Source organism: Chelonia mydas, chromosome 11 (assembly GCF_015237465.2).
Source record: "Chelonia mydas isolate rCheMyd1 chromosome 11, rCheMyd1.pri.v2, whole genome shotgun sequence".
NCBI classification, from domain to species: Eukaryota; Metazoa; Chordata; order Testudines; family Cheloniidae; genus Chelonia; species Chelonia mydas.
Window position 1 is genome coordinate 50,150,268 of NC_051251.2, and position 15,683 is coordinate 50,165,950.

The window sequence follows — 15,683 nt, forward strand, 5'->3', positions numbered from 1 at the left end:
CCAGCCCCAATACCTTAACTAATTTAGTAGTCATACACTCCACTCTTCCCTCAGAGTTACTTCTTACCCTGTTTGGCTTGCTTACCTCTTAAGCCTTCATCCTTGCCCATCCACAGGCTCCTTTAGCTGCAGGTAATTACATTTAAGAAAAAACAAAACAGACAAAGATTCTTGAAGCAGCAGCAGAGTCTTCTAGGAAGACTGTAGTAGACTTTCTTCAGGATTTCTAGGCTACAGCTTTCTCATTCCTGGGAACTGCTCAGCTCTGTCTCTCATGTTTGGGAATAGGACAGTTCCTGTTTCCCCTGGGTCAAAGAAGCAGTTTTTTCTTTCAGACTTAAGCTCAACTGGAAATCTTTGCCTTAACTAGCAAGCACAGCATGTTTTGTGGAGGAAGAGCAGGGCTCACTATCTGTTGGGCTCCCCTTTTCTGCCTGATCCAGTGTGGGACCCCATCACACTTAAGTATTACAAGGAAGAAATCCTAATTATCATTTACCCTTCAGAATACTTTGCCATGTCTGACAATCTCTCACAGACTGTTTTCCCTTTTGTCCATTTCTTGGATGTTCCATTTAGGAAATGTGTTTCTTCCTGTTTTTGTGTCCCCATTCATTTAAGGAAAAATGCTTGTTAACTTCCTAGAGGTTGCAGGGTAGGGGGAGCAGGTGTGTGCACTGGGTAAGGAGATGTGTGGATATTGGATTCTTTTTAAAGTTACATATGTAAACTACAAAAAGAAGAGTAATATCTTTAGATAAAGAGAACAATAATCTACGGCTGAAGAAACTATTGGGATAAAGAAAATGTGGGCTCCAACTGCAGGAAGCTACCGTAAATAGTATAAGAAAATTACCACTGGATCCAAAATTATTTGGAAAGAAGGTAAAAAGCAGTTTTTTCTCCAGAATGTCTTTTCATATTTGAATGTTAATGACACTAAATGCACTGACTGATTTAGACTAAGTTGAAAGACTTTTATCCCAAGCCTGTAGCATTTTTTTAATTTTCGTGTTGTGGCAGAGTTGAGCCAGCACTCTGATCACTGCAACTCCAATTAGTTGCCCTGGCGTACAGGTGACTACTAGAACTGTGCCCACTTGATAGATTGGGATGGACTGCAGGAAGTTAAAAGGCTAATTAGGTCATTAGTCCAGATGGTACAAAAGGTGCAAAAAAGAAGGGTGGAGGAGGAAAGCCTGAGGAGAATGTGGGTCCCTTTTTGCCTCAGGAGCATAAGACTACATAGCCTCCAAATGTGGTGGAAAAGAATACTGTAAATAAACTGTCTGAGGTATTTTACTTGAAGAGGTGTCTGAAGTGTTTATTGGCTGGAAAGTAAGTAGGAGTGAGTCTGCTCTACCATGCATAGTGAGGATTAATCAATCTGTTAATATAATATACTGTGTCTGCAATACTAGTGATTTTAAGTATTAATAAAGATAGTGGGAGCTTTAAACCTATCTTAAACTGCTCCTATTTCACATAAGTATCATTTATCTTTGATGTTCAGGCTAATTCTTTATTCACTGCACTCCATGCAGTACTTCTTGACCTTCTAGATTAGTCTTTTTGTGGGGTTCTGTATGAACACTTTGCTGTAGTTAAGCTGAATTATGTTCCAAGATTCTTTATCAGTTCCATTTGTTTCAAATTTGTGAGGTATATAATTTTTCCTTTTTGTGAGCCCTTGCTGACTATCCTCAATAAAATCCATAATTTTTCAAGAGCTCTCCAATTCTGTTCCTAATTAACGTTCAGCAGAGATAGATGAACTAGTTCAGATAAAATAATAATTGAACTGACCCTTTCCTAAATGAAACACTGGACAGACCTGCTTTTGAAAGTCTTCATTTGTGAGCATTGAAGAAAAAATTTTATTTTATATCATCTCTGACAATAGTGTACACTTGTCATGGACACCTTGTTCCTGTTATTTTTTCAAGATACATTTACTATTTTAACACTTGTGCAATCTTTTTATTCTTTGCCTTTCAGTTTCTGACTTTTTTACTCATTGATTTTAATGATGTCCTCTTCTGGACAGGGGTCTTGATCCTGCAAAGACTTATTTATGCACATGCTTAACTTTATGCCTTCTGATCAGTCCTATCAGTCCTTAAGCATGCATTTAACTTTATGCACACTGAAGTCCTGCTAATTAAGCCCTGATCAGGATAGCCCCATTACTGGTACCAAATGTTTGTGTTTTTTGTTGTTGTGTTTGTTTTTGTTTTTTTTTTAATCCACTAATTCTTTTCAGAAATGACAAATTATAAAACAAATACACATAAAACAACGTTGGTGAGAATTTATCAGAGAATGGGCCACCCCTACATTCTTTGCATACCCAGAATTACCAATGATTGAACAAAAAATAATGATTGGGCCTAATTAGACTCTTTTTGACTACTTTCTTCCTGTTGTGGCTCAATGTTAATTCATAAAGTCTTACATCTCAGTGAGTTGTCACATATGTATAGGTTTACGTGTGGGCCATAAAACATACTTTAATGGATAAACAAAATACATTTTGTACAGTACCTAAATTGTCAATGATTAACCATAAAAGGGCCCTTCAGAGTTAAACTTTTTTCCTTTTCCATTCACATCTGAGTCTTCTTTAGGGTGACCAGATATCCCAATTTTATAGGGACAGTCCTGATTTTTGGGTCTCTTTCTTATATAGGCTTCTATTACCCCCCACTCCCTGTCCCGATTTTTCACATTTGCTGTCTGGTCACCCTAGTCGTCTTTTCTTTAAAGAAATAAACCAAGAGAAATTACATTGAAAGAACATTTACAAAGATAATATGTAAATAAAAAGACATGTCCCCACTCTAGCTGCTTTCCTAAGGCCCCAATGCTGCACAAACACTTGCATGTGTACTTAATTTACTAACAGGATTAGTTCAATTGAAATCAATAAACTACTCACACTAGTAAAATTAGGGGGAGGCATAAGTGTTTGTTGGATCAGGGCTTAACGTTACCATTTCTACTAGGGGAGAAATACTAAGATAGATATATATCAACACCAAATTTCCTTTCTTACCAAAAACATTAAAATTAAAGGTTTAGATTTTCAAGATGAGAAAATGAAGGAATTTCAAAACCTTATTTTTCACTAAAACCCCAGATCTAAACTCCTCCAGATTCTTGAGAAATTCTGATCCAGAGCACAATCCACACTTCACGATTAGTCCCTAGCTAAAGAGTGGCAAATTTAAACACCTTCTCAATCTAGGAATGTTTAATTACAGCTCCATATTTCAAAATTCCCTCCCTTATTGATTTTTTTCCCATTGTTTCATGTTCCTTAGCTCAGACAATGAGATCAGATTATATCATTTCACTTTTTTAATGCAGATGTTTCTAATCCATTCCCCTTTTTGGTTCTCAAACTAGCACAATAGCAAAATCTTGGATATTTAACCACTGCAAAGCAATATGTATTTTTTAAAATTGTTTCCATTGACATCAGTCATGTAATCTTTCCTACTGGGTGTAGGTTTGGTAAAGACAAGATCTTCAGAATCTAAATTTGGGCCAGGTTTTACATGCCAATATCCCTTTAAGAAATACACTCTGTTCTCTCACTGCTGCTTTCAACTAAGATGATTGCCTGTCAAAATATCTCATCTGTAGGCTTGTGATTTTTCTAAACTGTTCAGTACGAGGAAGTTGATCAAGATTTCTAACTGCTCAATAAGCTGATCTCATACTCTGTTAGCTATGTGAAATATTGTCCTATGTTTCACACAAGTCAAATATATCTATGAGCTTGATGTCCTTCCATTAACTTTAATGGGAATAGGATTGGACATTTATACCCCAATCTGCAAATACTTTATATGTAGACTCATAGACTTGAAGGCCAGAAGGGACCATCATGAATATCTAGTCTGATCTCCTGCTTATTTAATGATTTAAAGACTTCAAGTTACAGTGAAGCCACCATTTACACTAATTTAAACCTACAAGTGACCCAAGCTCCATGCTGCAGAGGAAGGCAAAAAGCAAACAAACAAAAAACAAAAAAACAACCAACACCAAAAACTAGGGTCTCTACCAATCTGACCCAGTGGAAAATTCCTGCCCCAACCCCAAATATGGTGATCAGTTGGACCCTGAACATTTTGGCAAGACTCAACTGCCAGACACTAGAGAGAGAATTCTCTGTAGTGACTCCAAGCTCTCTCCATCTAGTGTCCCATCACCGGCCACTGGAGATATTTGCTACTAGCAGTCGCAGATCTGCATAACTATTCAATGGAGTAGCCCCATGGAAATTAATGAGACCATTCATGCATTTGCCAGACTGGGGGCTTTAAGGTGTAATCTTTCAGGGGCTTGGAATATACCTGATTCTGTAAAGCACTCCCTGTATAAATTATTTAAATGCTTTTAATTATACAGAAATGTGTGGATATATACATATGCCCATATGTATGCTCACTTTAATTACTTCATGGAGGAGCCACCCTACCTTACACTATGGTCCAAAGAAAGATTGTGCCGTTGCCGTTCTTCACACAGGCAATGTAAATGCAGCCAACCAGTCTGTCTCCAAATACACAAATCAGTATCCACTGTAGCACAGCCCACTTGAATTCAACAGTTCACAGCTGTTTGATTGGCTGTCCTGTGTGTATTCTCATGTAATCTATAAATCCTCTTTCTGCACGCACAGAAACATGCTATAATTCAACCAAGGCTAACAATTCAATATGCCACAGATGTTTTATAACTGTAGTCTTGAATAAACAGAGTTCATGTGGCTCAGGCAGTTCAAGGCTCATAGCTGGAGACAGGTACAATTGTAACAGCAGAAGCAAAATGTGTTTCTAATTTATGGGAAAAAAATAAAACTTATGGATGATGTGAGAGCTCTTAAAGTCTGCAGGGATAGCACTATTAACACCAAGTCAATTTATTTTAGTAATAGGAAAAGACCAACTACCTGATGATAAATCGATAATGCAAGGGACGACCTTTCATTTAGAGTGGAGAGAGCCAAGACAGGCCAAACATGTCAATCTATACCAGAGCAGGTCCACTATCGATCACTTACTCTGCAAGTATATTTAAATGGCGTAGGGGGTGGTGTTTACTGTTTGCTGCAGGTAATATGAATTCTTTGATGTCTGCAAAGTTAACTATTATTAAGTGAATTTCAGTATTTATTAACACGTCTTCATTGTCATCCTCATAAGTGAAAAGTAAAGAGGAGGACTAAACAAAGTGATTTCAACTCTGCGTGAGCTTCTGGTGTTCTAAATCTTGTGACTTGTTGAATTGACACAGCAAATTAAAGTTGCTTCTCTCTGTGCTGACAGATCTCCAAGATATGACAGTTACTTTAGATGTGGTAAGATCAGGAAACCCTTAATTATGCTCAAGTTGAGTTAGCTAGGCAAATCAACAAACCAATTTTCTTTTCTGACTGGTCTCTTCTTGGCTTTTCTCCACAGCATGTTTTGAAGGGAGAAGAGGGAAAGAGACTTCAACAGTTGTACATGCAGTTTCTGGAATACTAGATAAATATATTACAGCAGCCACACTTTACAGATCATAAGCAAGCTTGGAGTGGACGGGAAATGTAATTTTTTTTGTCATGTCCATGAGAATTAAGAGACATGTATGGTATCACAGTCTTACTTTCCTCTCTAAAATAAGGTCATTTGAATATTAATAATGCTGTAGAAACTTAAAACTGACACCTTTTCAAATTGAATTAGTCTTGCTCCATCTAAACAGCTTTTCTTTTGTTTCATTGTGTTTGTGTGTGGTGGGGGGAGAGTTGGCAACTTTTTCTTAAAAACTGAGGCAAAATTGCTAACATCCTGGTACCCTGGGTACAACATGGGCACATACTACATTGGAAGCCTGAGTGCACACTTTTCTTTGCTCTGTAAATGGGGAACAGTAAAACTAACAAAGTTTACTTCAGGTGTATGACTGTAGAGTTTATGCAATTAGTAGGGGGATAGATGGTGACTGTGCAAATTACAAAGGGCAGGAATCTGAGTTCAACACTTGCAATCCATAATACGTTCTGAGACATCTTCAACAAAGCAGGAAATACCAGGAGTACGCCGTAGGGACAGAAATGCAGGTCCAGACCATTAACGTTTCTAATTGCAGCAACTACCTTTGTCCAGAGATCATAACTGGAATACTACTCCCTTACAGAAGGCCTTTCTGCATGGCTGGAGATTCCTTAACCCAATCCTGTCCCTGAACCCCTCCCCCAAAATGTTTGTTTCCCTAATGGGGTACATAAGCACTGGGTACATGCACTTCAGTGCCATCTGAAGAGTGTTTCGGTCATTCAAAACTACCATGGTTGGAGGAATGTTGGTCTTGTGTTTAAGGCACTAGCTTGGGAGTCAGAATATTCCTGGCTTTGCCTGGGAGTCCATTCAATTCCTTGTTTTGCCATTACCTCTTGTTTGATCTTGAACAATTCACTTAAGCCAGAATTTTCAAAACAGTTCCCCACCCACAATTTAGACTGGATTTCGAAAGAGCTCTTTCGAATTTGGCCCCACAGTATGATCCAAAGGCATTTGAAATCAAATGGAAAGACTCCTAATAACTTCAGTTTTGGATCAGGTCCTGAATCTCTCAGTGCCTCAATTGCCCTGTAAAATGAGATTTCCTTTCTCCTACCTTTTGTCTGTTTTGCCTATTGAGCCTTCCGTGAAATTCATGCAGGCATCCCCCTTCACTCAGGTGAAACCTGACTTCAGTAGGTCTCTGCACAGGTACAGGGATCTTATTTCAGGATCAGGCCTTGATCAGGTGGTTAGTTTCTTGGGGCAGGAGCTGTCTTTTTCCGTGTGCATGTACAGCACCTAGTACAATGGTCCCCAATCTCAGTTGAGGTCCCTAGGCACTATTGTAATAATAATTAATGGTAATATACTGTGACATTACCTAGTGTACAATCTGAACTGTTGAACAGCTGTGTCCCCTCAGTTCTCCAATCTGGGGTGCCTTTTATACTACTTTACTGTAAGAACATCCACTCCTGACCAGCTCACACACAGCCTCTAACATATAAAACCACTCCTAGCTGCACAGTATTGAGGGCCACTAGCTAAGCACTCATGCACTAAACTGCAGAGGAACACCAGCATGCTCTCTAGTCCCAGATGTTCCCCCCAAAATGTGTGTCTTGTACTGCTCAGTACCCTCCTGAACAATACAAGCTCATAGAAAGTCCATCATTTCATCAAAGGAAAATGGTAATGCCTTGTTATCCCAAGGGGATAATCCAAACACATTGGTTAAAATAAGATAAGATAAGTTTATTAACTACAGAAAGATAGATTGTAAGTGATTACAAGTGATGATGCATAAAAGTCAGTATTACAAAAGAAATAAAAGATAAACAGCATGCTGATGGCTAGCTTAAACTAACAGAATTCAAAGCAGAGGTTTTCTTCACCATACCCTGCTGTAAATTTCACAGGCTGGGGTTCCTTTCAGCCTGGGACCCCTTCCCATTAGTTCAGTGTCCTTTAGGTATTCATTGATGTCATGAGCGGAGAGATGGGAGGAGGAGTACAGTCAAGTGTTTTCCTCTCCTCTTTATAATTCAATTTCTTGGGCTAGAAACATCCTTGCTGACTCATGGTGGCATGCAGTCTGTTGTGGATGTGAAGTTTGAACTGTCCCTGTGGAGGAATGTAAATTTCTTGTTTACACATTTTCCCCTGCTAGAGAATGGCTGCTTAAGCAGGTGATAGCCCTTTAACTCCTGAGAAACTGATTTGGGCCTGCTTTTCTTAAACTTGGAGCATATTACAGCAATGATACACAGCAGAAACTTATAACTTCATATACAATGTTGATATACATATTTTACCCCAACAATAATGTTCAGCAGCTGATGATATTTCTAATACCTCACAAGGCATACTTTGTACAAATTTATCATAGTCTTGTAAAAGTGGTGGACATAATAGTATAGACCATCACATATACCAAGCCATGCTGCTCTAATTTATCTGAGTGAAAATTGAGAGAAGAATGCAAGATTTTGCTCTATATGTTTTTTTGTAAAAATAGAAAACAAGCCCACACTACTTGAATATTGTTTTTTAATGTCTATGTAAGAAATCAAGTCATGTTTCCTGCAAAATGGTGGTCTGTTTTCTAGGTTCTACCTCTGAGGGCTTGAAAAGTCTGAGAGTCCCTTTAACCACCTGTCAATGGAAATAGATGAGTTGGATTTATTTTTATTTTTTCTTAACTACTCTAAATTATTTTTGAATCAGGCTTCTGGGAAGAAGATGGCAATTCAGTCAGTCTTGGCAGAAAAAGATAAGATCTTTTTGTATACTCATAATTTGTCTAGTTTTGTATTTAGTCTAAATTACTTCCTTGTAATTAGTTTTAAACTGTCTGTACCTTCTCAATACAGAATGTTAGGACTGCAACAGACTTTTATGATGCATGTAGCTAATGAAGTGTTCCAGCAATCTATTCAAGAGGAAATACTGTTCTCTCATTTATTATATATAAACATACACATGGAATGGAATGTACTGTTGTATGTGTCTCTCACTCCTAAAGACACAGCATTGTTACTATGTTGATTTGGGAAATCTGTCTATTTAGAGCTTATGAATTGTTTGATACTGGGGGCTCTTTATGTGTATTTGTGTCAGACAGCTGACTCCATTGTCGATATGGTTCTCTGTTGTCCTTTTACCTCCCTGTTAGACTGGAATTCCAAGGTGGAGCAGGACAGGGTTGTTAAAAAAGTTCACTAAACTCAGATGGCCCTCAGAAGCAATTTAGACTAAAAGCTCACTCCTGTCCAGGAGAACTGGTTCATCAGAGGAGAGATTGCCTGATAATTAAATCAACTGGTAGGAGTCTGTGGTCACCTGCTGTTGCTGATCAAGAGGTCACTGAGGAGGCTGGAAAATAATTGTTTTACTCTAGCTCTTTGCCCATTTTCATCAGTTCAAGCTGAGGGGAGCTGCTCCGGGAGCCTGTTAAGGTAGAAGTGACCTCTACCTACTGGAACACAGATGAATACCCTCCCACCCCTCATCCCAAGGACACCCAAATGGAAGGGTGAGCTGGAGTAGGGGGTATTAGGTTCAGGGTGTTTGTTTTCTAAATGATGTGTACTTTCTTCTGCTTTATCTTGCAAAAGTAAATGCTTTTTAGAATCCTGTACAAAGTCCACATCTGTTTGCTTTCATTGTCACATACCTCTGAAGAGGTGAACTATGAACCAGAAGGCTCACACCTTTGGTGGGGTTCAGGGGTATATGCCAGAGCTGCTCATGAAGCAGAACTATGGTCTCAAGCTGAGGGTTCCCAGTGCCCAGAGTGGTGTCGGACACAAGGGCTTCACATGGAGTTCTTGCTTGTTCTTAGGGACAGTACCTAAACTCTGCCTGGCCCCGGAATGCTAAGAGCATGCAGGATTCAGCAGTTGGATCCCCTCACAGAAATCTGGTGAGGGAGCTTGACCAGATCTGTGACAGTTAGCTAAAATTAACTTGGGCTGCCTGGATTCATTCTGGTCTCTGGTGTCACAGAGCTCCCTATTTGAAGGGACTGTTAACTATGAAGGCCAGCCACTATCTCTTCATGGTTTAATCCTAGATATTGATAGCCATTGTGAACTTTAAGGCTGTTAATGGGCTAATCCTGTGCTCACTCCTCAGCAACTTCCTCTCCTAACCTGGCATGCTGTAGGATTCATAGTTTTTATTAACATTAATACACAAATATTTCATGTGAAGCAGTTAGGGTTGCTACACGCACAGAATGCTTTATGCAAACCCAGAAGCGAGGAAATGGAAAGATAAGCTGCTTAACAGTACTTGCCTCCGCTTTTCCCCCCACAAACACCATCTTAGCATTAGCACTGCTACCACATACCGCTATGCACTGTGGCTGTAAGCCTGCGTTCCTTTCATGCTTCTGTGAAGACCTCTATACCAAATTATTTCCCCCCAACATTATCTTTCAAGGTGCATACACCCAAGAGTTAGAATATTTTATGTGGGTATATTTCTGGAAGGTTGCACATAATATTACTCTGATTCTTAGAATTTAGAACCCCAAAATGGGGAGAAAGAAAGTGGGCTGCTTTCTGAAGCACAATTTTGACTCAGATTGTATATTTCTCTAGAGAGCACAGAGGCCTGCAAACAGAACTAGTGGAACCCCTGGAAAAATGAGAGCTTGTATTTCTAACACAGTCTTCCATATACTCAACCCAGCAATAGCAGTTGTGGATGTTTTGTGCAGTATTTGGTTGTGGCGGGAGGGAATATAAAGTTCTCTGTTCAAAAGGGTATTTAGAGGGGGTAATGGAAGGCTGGCATCCCTCAGGTGGCAGACTTAAGAACAGAACAGTGTAGCTTCTGCAAGAAAAGTTTTTATGTGCACCCATCAGCCAATCAGGTTTGTGTGCTCCGTGTCCAGTAGCTTAAAATTAACATAAATACAACTTTGAAAACAAAACGGAGTACCCATTGCTCCTGATCTCCTCAGGATCCTGCTCTCTACTCTATTTTGTACAGCAAGACAATGTTGTAAAGAAATATCAATCAACAATGAAAAGCAGAATTACTCAGGGAAAAAGTAATCAGAGTCCAAACGCAAAAGCTTCCTATTAGAGAAGCTAAACAAAAGCTACATTTATAGTTTCCAAAAATTGTCCGTCGGTGAAGTTTCATGAGAAGGAGGTGGCCAGATCATGAGGAAACAGGAACTTGTGCCTCATTTTTAAGACCACTTTAATATGCAGCCTAACTGTGGAGTCAAAATGGGTAACTCCAATAGATAAAATCATAGCCATTGCAAAATGGTGCCGGGGAGAGGGAATGTTCAGATTGCACAAGTGCAGTCCACTAATAACTTTAAACATCAGGGGCAGTACCTTGGAAATGAATCCAGTAATGAAGAGGAAGTCAGTGGATGTGGTGAAGAACCTGTTCTATAGGCTCTGTTAGACATGCTCTGCTTTGGAGGGAGGAACCAAGTGATGGACTAATTATAGCTTCCACCTACCCTGCACCTTCATCCTCGGGTAGAGTGAGTTACAGTAGACCACCAGCACTGAGGTGGGATATACATGGATTTCTATGGCTAGGTCTGCCCCTGAGGGAAAATCATGAAGCTTCCTTTTCAGTCAGAGATGAAGAAAGGGTTTTTAACAAGTTCTGGTGTCCAGCATCAATGTGCCTTGTAGAACAGAAGATCACTTGTGGATATATGTCTCAAACAGAGTAAGGGCATACTGTTTTTAAATACAACTTTTTAAAATGCTCCCCCCTTCTAATTGCCATCACATCAGTCTTTCCCGGATCAATTATGGACCAGCTGTCTCTATTCAGCTTCCAGTTTGCTCAGTATACTGAGATAGCTGTGAGATACTTCATGCAGATGTTACTAATGATACACAGAACTCTTTGTCAGTGTATTCCTGACAGTGTAGGTCATGGCATCTCACAGTCTCCATTAGCAGCTTCAAATCAATGTTGAATAGGAAAGGTGAGAAGATATGGCCTGGTGGGACTACACAAATTAGGGCCTGCATGGAAGAGTAACTGTCCATCAAAACATTTCAGGATCTGCCAGGCAGTGACAAGCATAGCCAGGCTGAAGTAACCCTATCTACCACTGCCGGGTTTTACAAGTGGGTCAGCATTACTTTATGGTGGATGGCAGCTTGAGACTGAGTAGTGTCAGCAACCACATTCATGGTGATAAGGATGTTCTCTATCAGGGTAGCTACAGCTGTTTCTGTGCCATGACTCAGGCTGAAGTCCTGCTGGGGAGGATCTAGAAATTTAGTGGTGAGCAGAAGTTCCTCGCCCCTGCTTGTTAACTATTCAGGTCTTACTGAGGAATGGGAAAGTAGAAACCAGGTGTTAGGGGGTTGGTTCATGTGAGTGATTCTTTTTTAATAGTAGTCCAGACTATTTCACATTTCAAAGCAGTGGAAATAATGTCTTCCCTAAGGAAGGTGTTGACTGTCTCCCTCAGCAGTGGGCTAAGGTGTGCATTACTGGCTTTTGCTATCTAGCAGGGGCACAGGTCCATTTCACCAAGATTTTTCCATGGGGTTTCAGCAACTCTCTCTGGGTGAGCTGGATGAAAATTTGTCAAAAATGATCGGATAATTGTTGCCTGCTGCACTGATATATTTCCCTCTTGATTTGAGAGGCTGTCACACATTTGATTAATGTTCCTCTGTGAAAGAAGAGAAGAGCTTCTGAAAGCAGGTGGTACTTGGCTCTGTGGTTGGTTGAGGAGAGGCAGGCTGCCTTTATATATGTGGAGGATGGGACTATATTTGGGCCTCACTGTCTGTAAGGTACTTTAGATCCAAGCATGCAGGGTGCCAGTAGAAAGGCTAGGGTCAGGAAGATGAGAGGTTCATGTTTACACACATGACACACTATGCAAATAGGGTTTTATTTTGGGGACTCTGGTTTGATCCCAACACTAGTTTGGGAAACATCTGTAGCTGCATCTCCTTTCACATATGGCTTTAAAAGCAGTAAATAATAAAGCATACAAGGTAGCTCCCATGTTTCCCTACGGTTCCTGACCAACATAACTCCCTCATTTATTTCCCCTCTGAGTGTAACACTCCATTTCTAAAGTGCTGAGCTTAAATAGTCTCAGCTTCACCTAATTAGCTCACAATCCAGGAGTGTCTCTAAACTATTTCTGAAACTTGGAAAGCTCAAGCTGTTTTTCTGGCCTGGTGGATGCACCTAAGGCAGCGTGCTTCAAGACTTCCCCTTAAAGACATGTACAACCTGTCAGTATTTATATAACAAATTATAAAACAATCAATTTGTAAGCAACTACAGGATAACAGTGTTATATGGAATTTGTCAAGAACAAATCATGCCAAATCAACTTCATTTTCTCCTTTGACAGGGTATGGGCCTAGTAGATGGGGAAGGGGAAGCTGCAGACATGATATATCTTGATTTCAGGAAAGTTTTTGACAGTCCTACATGACAGTCTCATGAGCAAGCTAGGGAAATGTGCAGGTGTTATAGTAATTTCATCTAGACCACAGCTGTTGAAAGACCCTACCCAAAGAATAGTTATCAATGGTTTGCTGTCAAACAGGGAGGACAAATTAATACGGCCCTGCAGGGGTCTGTCCTTGGTCTGGTACTAGTCAATATTTTCATTAATGACTTGGATACTGGAGTAGAGAGTATGCTTATAAAATTTGCAGATGACCTTAAAATGGAAGGGGTTAAAGGCATTTTGGAGGACAGGATTAGAATTCTCAACAACCGTGACAAATTGGAGAATTGGTCTGAAATCAACAAGATGAAATTCATTAAAGATAAGTACAAAGGACATGACTTAGGAAAGGGGAAAAAAATCAAATATTTAACTACACGATGGGAAATAACTGGTTAAGTCATGGTACTGCTGAAAAAGGTCTGGGGATTATAGTGGATCACAAATAGAATAAGAGTCAACAATGTGATGCAGTTTCAAAAAAGGCTAATATCATTCTGGGGTGTATTAGCAGGAGTGTCACATGTAAGACACAGCAGGTAATTGTCCTGCTCTACATGGCACTAGTGATGCCTCCGCTGGAGTATTTTGTCCAGTTCTGGGCACCACACTTCAGGAAAGATGTGGACAAATAGGAGAGTATGGCAAATACCCGTCTATCCCCAAATTTATCCACTGGCCAAGCAAGCAAATAGTGATAAAACCCAGTTTTGTAGGATTCAAAAAATTAGACATTTATATGGATAATGAAAATATCCAAAAGTTTATATTAGATGGACTATTAAATGTAAGGAATGTAAACCCACATGTTCATGATATAAGCTGTATGAGTGCTGCTGTGCACAACTATGCTCAGAGGGCCAGCATAAGCCACCCATGTTATACAATGCAACCGTCTGCATTTTGTAAGTCTATATTACTTAATAAACACTAATATTGTACTAATCTACTTTTGAAATGAGCTAGTGTCAAGGATCATTAAAGAAAACTGTGGCATAATTAAGACACATTGTTTTCTTTTCTGTGCTCTTATTTTTTTAATATCTCCTTTTCACTCAAGCTGTTGCTACAGAATTAGATGTTGATGGAGTTTCTGACATGAACAATGATGAGTGGTGCATAATCTCAGTTAAAGATGAGAGCCTACTGCACAATGGGAAGAAGTCTTCCCAGTATAAAACTGGTACTTTAAAAGCCAAAGCTTCCACAACTGGGAGATAAAGAATAAATCAAAGTCCAAGTATGACATTCATTTACTTCCAAAGAGGTTTTAAAAAAATATTTATTTCTTTTTTCCCCTTTAAATACTCTGAAGTTTAAATGAAAACTCCGCAAATAGAGGATGGGCCAACTGATCTCCCTGTTCTCATTAAGCAGTACTTCACTCTGCAGTTAGCCCCCATGAAATCAAAGGTGTTTTGTTTAGGAATTATTATTACAATTGTCAGATTTCAGAGTAACAGCCGTGTTAGTCTGTATTCGCAAAAAGAAAAGGAGGACTTGTGGCACCTTAGAGACTAACCAATTTATTTGAGCATGAGCTTTCGTGAGCTACAGCTCACTTCATCGGATGCATACTGTGGAAAATAGAGAAGATGTTTTTATACACACAAACCATGAAAAAATGGGTGTTTATCACTACAAAAGGTTTTCTCTCCCCCCACCCCACTCTCCTGCTGGTAATAGCTTATGTAAAGTGATCACTCTCCTTACAGTGTGTATGATGATCAAGGTGGGCCATTTCCAGCACAAATCCAGGTTTTCTCCCCCCTGTCCCCCCCAAAACCCACTCTCCTGCTGGTAATAGCTTATCTAAAGTGATCACTCTCCTTACAATGTGTATGATAATCAAGGTGGGCCATTTCCAGCACAAATCCAGGTTTTCTCCGCCTCCTCCCCCCCCCCCCCCCCCCCCCCCCCCGCACCACACAAAAACCCACTCTCCTGTTGGTAATAGCTTATCTAAAGTGATCACTCTCCTTACAATGTTTTTTCCTACCCCTCCCTCCCCCCAGACGTTCTTGTTAAACCCTGGATTTGTGCTGGAAATGGCCCACCTTGGCTACACATTGTAAGGAGAGTGATCACTTTACATAAGCTATTACCAGCAGGAGAGTGGGGTGGGGGGAGAGAAAACCTTTTGTAGTGATAAACACCCATTTTTTCATGGTTTGAGTATATAAAAACATCTTCTGTATTTTCCACAGTATGCATCCGATGAAGTGAGCTGTAGCTCATGAAAGCTTATGCTCAAATAAATTGGTTAGTCTCTAAGGTGCCACAAGTACTCCTTTTCTTATTAAAATTGTATGTCAAAGGTATGATGTGCTGTAAAAACTACAAGACTCTAGGCTTACCATGCTAATAAAGATGATGTTACACACTTCACTCAATTTCTCTCTTTAACATTAAATATAATCCACCTAGGCCTTGATCTGACATGATAGACCTATTTCTTTTGATCTAAGAGTTAATGATTCTATTCAGAGGGACCAAAGGCTGGATCACTGCAGCGAGGTGGAGGAAAGGGGTTCTTCATGAGAACCCTCTCACAGCAATTTCTCTACATTATTCCACTGTTGGAGATGGGGTTTTCCTCCTATGCTAGACTGTGGGATCTGCCTTCAAACCCACGTGTCCTGGGG

General features: G+C 39.8%; 2 long non-coding RNA genes across 2 annotated transcripts in view; both read left to right on the plus strand.

Annotated features, from left to right (window-relative positions):
* Window positions 1–2: 2 nt before the first annotated feature.
* Window positions 3–5,937, plus strand: LOC122462471. The gene is made up of 3 exons (XR_006285017.1): window positions 3–132; window positions 758–885; window positions 5,475–5,937. It is a non-coding gene; the product is annotated as an uncharacterized LOC122462471 (long non-coding RNA).
* A 3,122-nt stretch (window positions 5,938–9,059) lies between these two features.
* Window positions 9,060–15,683, plus strand: part of LOC122462385 — a 35,947-nt gene continuing 29,323 nt past the window's right edge. Inside the window, exon 1 of the long non-coding RNA XR_006284895.1 lies at window positions 9,060–9,096. This is a non-coding gene — a long non-coding RNA (uncharacterized LOC122462385). The remainder of the gene's footprint in view (window positions 9,097–15,683) is intronic.